Source organism: Pristiophorus japonicus, chromosome 9, assembly GCF_044704955.1.
Source record: "Pristiophorus japonicus isolate sPriJap1 chromosome 9, sPriJap1.hap1, whole genome shotgun sequence".
Lineage (NCBI taxonomy): Eukaryota > Metazoa > Chordata > Chondrichthyes > Pristiophoridae > Pristiophorus > Pristiophorus japonicus.
In genome coordinates this window covers 46,070,383-46,083,538 of record NC_091985.1, presented here as the reverse complement: position 1 = coordinate 46,083,538, position 13,156 = coordinate 46,070,383, and the positions used below count along the sequence as shown (strand labels likewise).

At 44.0% G+C, this 13,156-nt stretch overlaps 1 long non-coding RNA gene across 1 annotated transcript in view; it reads left to right on the top strand.

Annotated features, from left to right (window-relative positions):
• Positions 1 to 310: 310 nt before the first annotated feature.
• LOC139272599 (uncharacterized) overlaps positions 311 to 13,156 on the top strand; it is an 82,361-nt gene continuing 69,515 nt past the window's right edge. The window contains exons 1-2 of the long non-coding RNA XR_011594898.1: positions 311 to 509; positions 5,252 to 5,316. This is a non-coding gene — a long non-coding RNA (uncharacterized lncRNA). The remainder of the gene's footprint in view (positions 510 to 5,251; positions 5,317 to 13,156) is intronic.

The window sequence follows — 13,156 nt, the reverse complement described above, 5'->3', positions numbered from 1 at the left end:
CTGGTTTAAGAAAATAATTATGAATTGATATTCATGTCAGTACTTAGGAGAAGTAAAACACACTCATGAACACGCAGAAGTACAATAACATGGTTTAATTTTAACTTTCAGTTGACTGTCTCAAAATAATACAAAAATACAAGTCTACAAAAATGTAAAGGAGAAGGTACATGCAACGGGAAATACTTTTAATAGCATACTTAAACCAGGACAATATCAAATGTTGTTTAAAATTCCCCATCTTTCAGGAGGCATTCCCATGTTTAGTGTTATTTTCCCTCTCTTTGATTACTCTTCTATTCAGGTTCCCACTCTGAGGGAATTAACACGGATAATCGTGTATAGGAGCATCTCCAGAGGAAATTTCACGGAGTAGAATACTTTCTAGCTTGGAACAGAACATTTCTGCATCAGCAATGTACACAAGATCAAAATTTGCAGATCTTACAAAAATAGGGAGCATGGTTAACTGAAGGGGACTATACGGAACCTCAGGAGGACATATGCAGGTTAGTAGAATGGGTCAATAGGTGTCAAATTAAATTCCACATGGGCAAATGCAAAGTTATACTTTTGGCTGGAAGAATAAGGAGAGGATATATACCCTAAATGGTATAACTTTAAAAGGAGTATGGGTTCAGATAACCAAAGGAGTTAGATGGAGGAGCTCAACATTGAGAGTTTTCAATTAGATAAATTGGGAAAAATAATTTCCACTGGTTGGTGAATTGGTAACTAGTGGGCACAAATGAAGTGCAACAACAACAGCAACAACCTGCATTTGTACATCACCTTTAACATAGTTAAAAGTCCCAAGGCGCTTCACAGGAGCGTTTTCAAACAGATTTGACACCGAGCCATGTAAGGTGATATTAGGGCAGATCAAAGAGGTAGGTTTTTAGGAGTGTCTTAACAGAGGAAAGAAACGTGGAGAGATTTAGTGAGGGAATGCCAGAGCTTTGGGCTCAAGCAGCTGAAGGCATGGCCGCCAATGGTGGAGTGATTAAAATCGGGGATGCACAAGAGGCCAGAATTCGAGGAGCGCAGATATCTTGGTGGGGTGCATTACCTGAAGGAGGTTACAGAAATAAGGAGGGGAGAGTGTAAGGTTGACACATTTTCACGATCGAGGCACAGCAAGAGGCCATGGTTCAAAAGAAACCTTTGGGACTGCTTGGGTGGGAGAAAAGGGCACCAGCCTGGGGCAGTTGGTGACTCATCACTGATTAATGTAATCTCTGCGGTCAGGAGCTAGACCTGATTAAACATCGAGACAAAGGGTTTGATAGAATCAAGCAGAGGAGCCCTTAGATTGATTGGCCGGAGGGGGAAAACCAGTTCCCTATGGAGACTACAAGTCTGCGAAAACCCAGGACAGCAAAGGATCCCATAAGGCGTGCATTTTTGGATAACGGGGCACAAAAGATATGGAATTATCTTTTGCCCTGTCGACTCCGTGTGCAAATTGTGGCCATCCAAACCCATCATCACAGACATCCAAACAGATCATCACAGCCATCAAGACTGGCCCAGACGCATTAACTGGAAAGCAGCCCAGTAGGAGATGTATTCATCAAATAGATATAGATGTAAGAGCCGAGAACAACAGCTCAGAAGAAGAGGAAGGAAGAAGAACAACAACGGGTTGAGAAGGATAACATCAGATCGACAAGCAGAATGAGAAGGAGGGAACATCGGAGAGGAACAGCTGGTCAAGGGACAACGACCACAAGCCTACAATCGACAACAGTAGCAGTTGGCTGGAAGGGTGATTGTATATCTTTGGTCAATTCTCTAAGAAATCTTGTTGTGTAATTTTTAGTTGTTTTTTGTGTAACAAAACTAACAGTTAGGTTTAGCCTAAACTTTGGTTACGTGGAGTCCTTCCTGTAATTCCCGAGGTCTATGAATCAAAGTAGAGTGGAAAACAAACACCCTCTAAGAGGCATTGGAGGGATTTGAAGACAAGGATGAGAATTTTAAAAATCGAGGCATTGCTCAACCGGGAGCCAAAGTAGGTCAGCAAACACTTGGGTGATAGGTGAACGGAAATTGGTGCAAGTTAGGATACGGGCAGCAAAGTGCATCACCAAAGAGTTAAGGGAGAAGCTAGGAGTATTTATTTACTTTATCACAGAGTGTTGTTAGGACATGGAAAGCTTCAACAGAAACAGTGATGCAAGAAGAATGCACAACCGTTTTCATAAGTGGATAAATATTAGAAAAATAAAAATTATTGGTTTGGTGAAAGGGACTAAATGGATAGCTCTTTGAGAGACATAAGAACATAAGAAATAGGAGCAGGAGTAGGCCATTTGGCTCCTCGAGCCTGCTCCGCCATTTAATAAGATCATGGCTGATCTGATCATGGACTCAGCTCCACTTCCCTGTCCGCTCCCCATAACCCTTTACTCCCTTATCGCTCAAAAATCTGTCCATCTCCAACTTAAATATATTCAATGACCCAGCCTCCACAGCTCCCTGGAGCAGAGAATTCCATAGATTTACAACCCTATGAGAGAAGAAATTCCTCCTCATCTCGGTTTTAAATGGGTGGCCCCTTATTCTGAGACTATGTCCCTTAGTTTTAGTTTCCTCTATGAGTGGAAATATCCTCTCGCCATCCACCTTGTCGAGCCCCCTCATTATCTTATATGTTTCAATAAGATCACCTCTCATTCTTCTGAACTCCAATCAGTATAGGCATAAATTACTCAACCTATCTTCATAAGTCAACCCCCTCATCTCCGGAATCAACCTAGTGAACCTTCTCTGAACAACCTTCAATGCAAGGAAATCCTTCCTTAAATACGGAGACCAAAACTGTACGCAGTACTCTAGGTGTTGCCTCACCAATACCCGGTACAGTTGTAGCAGGATTTCTCTGCTATTATACTCTATCCTCCTTGCAATAAAGATAAACATTCCATTTGCCTTCCTGATTACTTGCTTTACCTGCATACTAACTTGTTGTGTTTCATGCACAAGGATCCCCAGATCTCTCTGTACTGCAGCACTTTGCAATTTTTCTCCATTTAAATTATAACTTGCTTTTCTATTATTTCTGCCAAAGTGGATAAATTCACATTTTCCCACATTATACTCCATCTGCCAAATTTTTGCCCACTCCCTTAGCCTGTCTATGGTCCCTATTGTCCACTTGCTGGAATTTTGGCTTCCATACATGTTAGCGTACAATTTTTTTGTGTACATTTGCGGCAGAAAAAGAAATCGAGTCTTTTGCCAAATAAACATTTGAATTTGGCGCTATGCTTTCCGAAGTTAGTCGGGGGTGGGTGGAGCTTCAAATCTGCGCTAAAAACTCTCTGGACATGCGCGAAAAGCTGAAGTTGCCAGGGCAACCAGAGACGCTGAAGCAAGCTGAAGCCCGCTCCCCCAAAAGGACTGCTACCCCAAAAGGGCCACAAAGGACCTCGCCCCCTGCTGGACCCACGGCCACCACTTCCCCTTCCCCCGGCCACTGCTCCCCCCCAGCTGGACCCGCTGCAATCCTGGGCTGAATGTCCTTCCTGCTCCTGAACTTCAACTCGCAGGGGGAGCGGGGTGGCATTTGGCCCGGGACTGCAGCGGGTCCAGTGGTGGGGAGCAGTCCACTCAGTCCAGGATTACAGTGAGTCCAGTGGGAGGGGGGGCGGGCAATCCTTTCGGCCAAGGATCATAACGGGTCCAGCGGGAGCGGGGCGGGGGGGGGGAGGAAACAGTCCTATGACCCGGGATCGCAGCGGGTGGAGCAGTCCTTTCGGCCCGGAAATCTTCTGCCCTGGCTCCAAAAAGAGTTCCCTGTGAAAAAAATATATTTTATTTTGTATTCCTATTGCCTCGCTCCTGTCCTCTTGTGCGCCGCGCCGATGCCTTAACTTTACACATGGGTTTTATTTTGCGATGCTTTTAGCCAGAGTGCGCCGCGCTGAAAAAAAATCGTAGATGGCCAAAATCGGTTGAAGGGCCAAAAACGGCGCGGAAATCAGTTTTCAATCAGACCAGCGGCAACAAATCTTGCATGCAAAAAAAACACCACTGACAGTCGGCACCGGCATACAAACTTTGAGCAAAATTTCAAAATCATGATTGCTCCAAAAAAAATCAGTGGATGCCAAAAAAACGGAGCCCAGTGGTGGCGAAAATAGAGCCCTATATCCCTTTGCAGCTTTTTTGTGTCCTCCTCACAATTTGATTTCCGACCTATCTTTGTATCATCAGCAAACTTGGCTACATTACACTCAGTCCCTTCATCCAAGTCATTAATATAGATTGTAAATAGTTGAGGACCCAGTAACGATCCCACTAGTTACTGTTTGCCAACCATAAAATGACCCATTTATCCTGACTCTCTGTTTTCCTTTAGCCAATCCTCTATCCATTACCCCCAACCCCATGAACTTTTATATTGTGCAGTAACTTTTTATTTGGCACCTTATCGAATGCCTTCTGGAAATCCAAATACACCACATCCACTGGTTCCCCCTTATCCACACTGCTCGTTACATCCTCAAAGAAGTCCAGCAAATTTTTCAAACATAATTTCCCTTTCAAAAAACCATGCTGACTCTGCTTGATTGAATTATGCTTTTCCCAAATGTCTTGCTGCTGCTTCCTTAATAATGGGCTCCAGCATTTTCCCAACAACAGATGTTAGGCTAACTGGTCTATAGTTTCCTGCTTTCTGTTTGCCTCCTTTTTTTTAAATAGGGATTACATTTGCGGTTTTCCAATCCACTGCGACCTCCCCAGAATCCAGGGAATTTTGATAGATTACAACCACTATCTCTGCAGCCACTTCTTTTAAGACCCTAGGATGTAAGCCATCAGGTCCAAGGGACTTGTCTGTCTTTAAACAGCACAGATGCAATGGGCTGAATTGCCTCATTGTGTTGTAAAAGGGAACTTGCATAAAATATGCAAATAACGAATGGTCAGGTAATGAATTACTTTTGGTTGTCAATGTTGTTTTGTTAGTAAGAAACCAAGGTGAAGGCCCAAGCACAGGAACATCACCAAGGTTGAAACGGATGGAAGCGAAGACAAGATAAGTTGCAACATAGTGTTTAGGTGATGATAAGGCCTGGGTTTTAAATGCCTAAGATTGTAGGAGGAACAGGAATTGTTCATAGTTCTGAGGTCATGAGAAATTGCTCCTGGACAATGTAAACAAAGAAAAGCTTATTAGCTCATCTTTCCTTACTTGTAGAACCATTATTATTAATGTCTTGGATGAACTTGTGTTTTATAGAGTTTCTTCCTTACACCTCTGAAACATGCTGGGAACTATTTCTATTCTAAAAGCACTATATAAAGGTAAGACCCCCCCCACCCCCGGCCCCCATCAGCTTTTCCTGTGCTCATTTGCCCCTTTATGGAAGCTCCAGCAACATGAAAGAGCTAGTAACCCAACGCTTCCTCCCAGTAGTACCTGGAAAATGAGCAGCCCCCAGCAACGAAAGAGAGCAACATTGGGGCCCATAAGCGGAATAGAAAAAGTAAATCTGTAATGCTTTTAACTGAAATCTCGACTGCAGAACAAAAGGACATAGGTATAAACGGATCAGTACCTGGAAGGGTCTTCTGGGTACATTAGCAGAGGGAAAAACTCTGGAATCATTCAAGAGGCATAGATACTGTGATGGGCAGACCAGTTGGCTGAAATTCCACAGGGAGTCTTCCCAGTCTCCTGAAGTTACAGTAGGAAATCGACAGAATGGTATGAATGGCCACTCTCAGCAGTTACACTGCTTCCCTGGAAGTTCTGCCAATCTCATTTCTAAATTGCAGCAGGAGAATGTCAGGGTCTCGGTTTTTGTGGAAAGATGAGATAGTTTGTCCAAATTATCTCCCTTATCTGCACTTATTTTTGTGATCTTTGTAAGCCAAGACATAAACAACAATAATGACTGAATAAAACAACTAATGCTACATGAATCACAATTTAATGCATCAAATACAAACAGCACCGTATGAAACATGCTTCTCAGAATCTAATGCAAATTAAGTTCTCTCACAAGTATCTTAGCCGTGGTAGATTTTGGAAAGCTTCTTGATCAATTTTCACCAGGTGCTTTGTATTCTGAATAGAGCTGGATAGAGTAAAGTGAGATATATTAGAATTAATGAACCAGTAAAGAATACATGGAGCATAATTTGAATGCAACATGTAAGAACTGGATCTTCAATGTGCTGTACCACTGCATTCCGCCTATTTATTATTGCTTCTTAAATTCAACTAAATGCTCACTAATGGCCACTTTGAGGACAGTGAAAACATTCACATCGCAACAATTTACTGTTTCATATTATACATTTCTCCATTTCTGCTTTAAAGTATCAGCATAAACAATTCTATTCTAGATAAACAGCTAACAAAAGAGTTACAAAGCGCCAACATATTGAAGGACCCAAAGGAAACAGCACATTGTATGTGGCTTTAATATTCAATTAAAAATTTTGAACATAGCATTTATGCATGTCCCTCAACACTCAAACTGAGACCAAAGTTGAACAGGATAATTTGAACGAGATTGAATTATAACTTCACTTTCCTGTGGGTATTTGTTATGTTGCAGCATAGCGGGCAAAATTTCTGCAGGGGTCTTCCTGATCTCCCACAGTAATTGCAGAGGAAACTCTGGAAGAATTGAGTAAACAGCCATTTCCGCTGAGGTTAAGGCGGGAGATTGGGAGAACCATCATAGAAATTCTACCCCACTGTCTGAGCCTTGTTAAACAAAGGGGTATATTTCTGCCAGCTTTTTAGAAGAAGCTCTACAAGTGGGTTTCCCATGGAATAGTAAGACTTGGGTTCATATGTGCAATTTTTCATGTAGTGAATTTTAAAAAAAACGGAATTCAAATTCTCAAACTGCCATGGTGAAATTTGCATTCACGTTCTATGATTAGTCCAGACCTCAGTCCTCTCTGGCACCAAACTTCTTCCTGGTCGTTCCCTTCTTCCTCTAAATAAATCAGGTATAAAAATAATCCCAAATGGGACTCACATTCTGCTGTTGGGGATAGTGGGGTCAATGGGCTCAATTTTCCTGGGTCATTTGCGCCGTTTTTTTGGCACGCTGCATTTTTTTTTGTGTATTTAATTTTTTCGAAGTATCCCCCTGCGATCTGCGCTGGCATAACTAACTTAGTTATGATTTTTCTAGGCCAGTTTTTTTTTACATCATATCTATGCTGGTTTTTATAATTTTTCGCAGTTTGGCCAAAATTTTTTCCTCTGAGGTTGGCGTATCTGGCCACTCCCGAAAAACCTTCTGGACACTTAAGAAAACCAGCGCAACATTGACAAATCGGCACTGAAAGATGTCATTGTTTTTAAATCGAAGATTTTGGAGGGAGTCAAGACACTGTAAAAATCAATAATAAAGTTCAACTTTTTTTAACCTGTCAACATAATAAATGGAAGTTTGTTGGATTTCAGAAGTTCTCTTTTTTTTAAACTAACTCACATACCACCACCAAACGTCTTGAAGCAGGGCTGGAGGGTCGTAGATTTGGCCGGCAGAATCGGCCCCACGCCTGGACACGGGCTCGGGGCTCGGCTGGAAAACAAGCCCGGGGGCGGGGAGGAGAGAGAGAGAGAGAGAGAGAGCGAGATGCCAATTGGAAGCCTTCTGCACTGAGCCCGGGGAGCGAGATGCCGATCGGAAGGCTTCTGAAGACTGCAGTGGGGGGGGGGGGGGGGGCAAAAGTTGTGTTAAGAATGGAACAAATAATGGAAATGATTCGGTTTTAATGTAAAATATATTTTATTCAAAAGTTTAACAAACAGTTCTTTTGTACTTAACTTTAATAAAATTATTCTTGTATCAAATTTTACTTTCAGATCACTCTTTAAGATCACTTACAAACTTTTAAACGTGTAAATTTATATTACTTACAAAAAGCTTTTAATTTGAGAACAGTTACAACAGTAACAGTAATAATAACAACAACAGCAGCAAAGAAAGGCTGCACCCATCTCTCCTCCTCCTTATTCTAAGACCGCCCGCAAAGGGTGGCGCAGCATTTCTGGGCTTGGTACCAATCTTAATCTTTCTAAGATCTCGGGTAGTGCGCATCTGTTGAGGTGGGGGGTAGGGGGTGGGGGGGCGCATCGACGGCAGGTGGCAAGTTGGAGGGCCCAGGCGGCAAGTTGGAGAGCCCGGCTTTGGGCTCTTCAGAGGCTGGTCTGGGGATTGGAGTGGGAGTGGCAGTTGATTCTGTCAATGGGTGCGGGGTCTGGGCGTGTTCCCTTATTGCAGCAGCTAACTCCAACGTGCCGCCCTTCAATGACCTGCAACATTCCCTCCCTCATGGTCAGTGACAGTGTTTGCACCATCTCTGACATTCCCTACCCGATGGTCACTGACAGCACATCAGCTACGTCTGACATTCCCTCCCTCATGGTCACTATTCCCTCATTGATGGTCCCGTACATCGTTCCCATTTCTCGTATCATTGCTGTTACTTCTCCCGACAGTCTCGATACCTCATCACCCACCCCACTGATGGTGTCCAGGAGTGATCGTGTAAGGTCAATCCTCTCCGCACTCAAGAAAATCATGCGAACCACATCTGTTAGATCCTGCACCTCAGAAGAGCGCGGTCGAGCTCTCCTTCCCCTCCTCCCCACGGGTGTGGCTCGCACCCCACCACTGAGACCCACAACCTCAGAAGGTGGGGCCCTGGGTGTACCTCGCTGCACCCCACCACTGGGACCCGCGACCTCAGAAGGTGGGGCCCTGGGTGTACCTCGCTGCACCACACCACTGGGACCCACAACCTCAGAAGGTGGGGCCCTGGGTGTGCCTCACTGCATCCCATCACTGGGACCCGCAACCTTGGAAGGTGGGAAACCATGGAATGTCCCACCAGCACTCAAACCACTAGTCTTGGAAGGGGCGGCACCTCCTCCAAAGTCAGTACAACAGTGGGGGCTTCATCCAGCTCCGCCCCCTCCCCCTCCCACCCATGTTCTTGGTCTGGAGGGTTGGATTCAAGGATGTTATCCTGTTCAGGCTGGTCCGCTTCTGAATTTTCTTCTACAGCAGGGTGGATAGCATGAGTAGGCCCACACAGTGCAGGCCAGGCAGCAGGCTGACTTGAAGGACCACGATGAATGATAGCACATTGCATCAATCGAAGCGTAGCTAATGGAGACATCCCCAGGAACCGAAGTATAGCTAGCCCGCGCAATACTTAACATTTAGCAAAGCCAGACTGTGGAATTTGCAGGCTTTATCCTCTCCCTCGAGTGTGGGCCCAGCTTGTGCAGTGGTGATTGCTTTTCTCCAGGCAGGACCCATCAAAGCAGCGACCCTCTCTTCCAAGGGTGTCAGTGGCTGCAAATTTGCCGGGCCTCCTCCTGTTCGAGTTCTTTCTCGTTTGTTGTGTGCCACTTTCCTCTGCAAAGATGAAAATGCAACTTTTTAGAGAGGATGTCTTTCTGCTGGGTGGGACATATATAGATGGTCACATTTACAATTGCAATGAATAAATGAAAATATTACATAAGAACATAAGAACATAAGAATTAGGAACAGGAGTAGGCCATCTAGCCCCTCAAGCCTGCTCCGCCATGCAACAAGATCATGGCTGATCTGGCCGTGGACTCAGCTCCACTTACCCGCCCGCTCCCTGTAACCCTTAATTCCCTTATTCATTAAAAATCTATCTATCTGTGACTTGAATACATTCAATGAGCTAGCCTCAACTGCTTCCTTGGGCAGAGAATTCCACAGATTCACAACCCTCTGGGAGAAGAAATTCCTTCTCAACTCGGTTTTAAATTGGCTCCCCTGTATTTTGAGGCTGTGCCCCCTAGTTCTAGTCTCCCCGACCAGTGGGAACAATCTCTCTGCCTTTATCTTGTCGATCCCTTTCATTATTTTAAATGTTTCTATAAGATCACCCCTCATCTTTCTGAACTCCAACGAGTAAAGACCCAGTCTACTCAATCTATCATCATAAGGTAACCCCCTCATCTCCGGAATCAGCCTAGTGAATCGTCTCTGTACCCCCTCCAAAGCCAGTATATCCTTCCTTAAGTAAGGTGACCAAAACTGCACGCAGTACTCCAGGTGCGGCCTCACCAATACCCTATACAGTTGCAGAAGGACCTCCCTGCTTTTGTACTCCATCCCTCTCGCAATGAAGGCCAACATTCCATTCGCCTTCCTGATTACCTGTTGCACCTGCAAACGAACTTTTTGGGATTCATGCACAAGGACTCCAAAAGAGTTTCATGCACAAGGACCCCCAGGTCCCTCTGCACCGCAGCATGTTGTAATTTCTCCCCATTCAAATAATATTCCCTTTTACTGTTTTTCTTTCCCAAGGTGGATGACCTCACACTTTCCGACATTGTGTTCCATCTGCCAAACCTTAGCCCATTCGCTTAACCTATCTAAATCTCTTTGCAGCCTCTCTGTGTCCTCTACACAACCCGCTTTCCCACTAATCTTTGTGTCATCTGCAAATTTTGTTACACTACACTCTGTCCCCTCTTCCAGGTCATCTATGTATATTGTAAACAGTTGTGGTCCCAGCACCGATCCCTGTGGCACACCACTAACCACCGATTTCCAACCAGAAAAGGACCCATTTATCCCAACTCTCTGCTTTCTGTTAGCCAGTCAATTCTCTATCCATGCTAATACATTTCCACTGACTCTGCGTACCTTTATCTTCTGCAGTAACCTTTTGTGTGGCACATTATCGAATGCCTTTTGGAAATCTAAATACACCACATCCATCGGTACACCTCTATCCACCATGCTCGTTATATCCTCAAAGAATTCCAGTAAATTAGTTAAACATGATTTCCCCTTCATGAATCCATGCTGCGTCTGCTTGATTGCACTATTCCTATCTAGATGTCCCGCTATTTCTTCCTTAATGATAGTTTCAAGCATTTTCCCCACTACAGATGTTAAACTAACCGGCCTATAGTTACCTGCCTTTTGTCTGCCCCCTTTTTTAAATAGAGGCGTTACATTAGCTGCTTTCCAATCCGCTGGTACCTCCCCAGAGTCCAGAGAATTTTGGTAGATTATAACGAATGCATCTGCTATAACTTCCGCCATCTCTTTTAATACCCTGGGATGCATTTCATCAGGACCAGGGGACTTGTCTACCTTGAGTCCCATTAGCCTGTCCAGCACTACCTCCCTAGTGATAGTGATTGTCTCAAGGTCCTCCCTTCCCACATTCCTGTGACCAGCAATTTCTGGCATGGTTTCTGTGTCTTCCACTGTGAAGACCGAAGCAAAATAATTGTTTAAGAATTCAGCCATTTCCACATTTCCCATTATTAAATCCCCCTTCTCATCTTCTAAGGGACCAACATGTACTTTAGTCACTCTTTTCCGTTTTATATATCTGTAAAAGCTTTTACTATCCGTTTTTATGTTTTGCGCAAGTTTACCTTCATAATCTATCTTTCCTTTCTTTATTGCTTTCTTAGTCATTCTTTGCTGTCGTTTAAAATTTTCCCAATCTTCTATTTTCTCACTAACCTTGGCCACCTTATACGCATCGGTTTTTAATTTGATACTCTCCTTTATTTCCTTGGTTATCCATGGCTGGTTATCCCTTCTCTTACCGCCCTTCTTTTTCACTGGAATATATTTGTGTTGAGCACTATGAAAGAGCTCCTTAAAAGTCCTCCACTGTTCCTCAATTGTGCCACCGTTTAGTCTGTGTTTCCAGTCTACTTTAGCCAACTCTTCCCTCATCCCACTGCAGTCCCCTTTGTTTAAGCATAGTACGCTCGTTTGAGACACTACTTCCTCAGCCTCAATCTGTAATACAAATTCAACCATACTGTGATCACTCATTCCGAGAGGATCTTTTACTAGGAGATCGTTTATTATTCCTGTCTCATTACACAGGACCAGATCTAAGATAGCTTGCTCCCTTGTTGGTTCTGTAACATACTGTTCTAAGAAACAATCCCGAATGCATTCTATGAATTCCTCCTCCAGGCTACCCCGTGCGATTTGATTTGACCAATCGATATGTAGGTTAAAATCCCCCATGATTACTGCTGTTCCTTTTTCACATGCCTCCATTATTCCTTTGATTATTGCCCGCCTCACCGTGAAGTTATTATTTGGGGGCCTATAAACTACGCCCACCAGTGACTTTTTCCCCTTACTATCTCTAATCTCCACCCACAATGATTCAACATTTTGTTCATTAGAGCCATTACTTACACTAACTACTTGACCAAGGTCCTGCCACTTCTTTTTACACTGGCTTTCAGATCTCGTGGTGATCACCATTGCGGCGTAATCTTCTGCAAGTTGGTTCCAGCGTTTTTTCATTTCTTTGGGTGGAACTTTTATGTGACTGCTGCTAGCGTCCAGTGACTGCTGCTAGCGTCCAGCTCCTGCCATCTGTTCTCAATCACAGTAACTAGTGCCTCCACTTCTTCCTGTAAGAAATTCTTGGTCCTTGCACCGTGTTGCATCTTGTACTGCTATAGCTCCGATTTTTCCAATGCTCTCACACAGCGCTCCTCACACACACAACTGGCTCTTTAAAAATGGCCAATTGCCAACTGGAGCTGTACTGCGCATGCGCGTTCATTGGAACGACATCAGAAACGTTTTTTTTTTTCCGTGCATGCGCAGAAGGTGCGGCTTTGTTTCTCGGCGCTGACAGCAGGCTCCACCCCCAAGGCGACTGGATACGCTGCGCGGCGCCAAATTCGAATTATAAATCGGGGAAACTTTGGCAAATTATTTCCGCCGCATTTCTGGCCTAGAAAAACAGATTAACTCTGACAATATGCCAGAAAATGGGCTTGGGCAAAATTGAGCCCAATATCCTGGAATTCCCTACAGCTCCCATCTCTTCCAAAATGTTACCACACACTCAACATAAAAAGGTCACAAATTTCTGTGACAATGCAGCCCAACATCAAAATGACTAATGTGCCCAAACGTGCAGTCTTTTACTATAAATTAATGCTGCAGTTAAAACACAGTGTACCAGTACTACATTTGAGAGCTGACAAGGTACCCGTTTCCACTGGCCCACTACTATGAAAATGTGTTGTGCTATTCTGTAACCTAGTGATGTAACTTAGTATTGAGGCTTGATTGGCTAAGAACAACAGTTGTCAGTCAAATTTTCGCCAATGGGG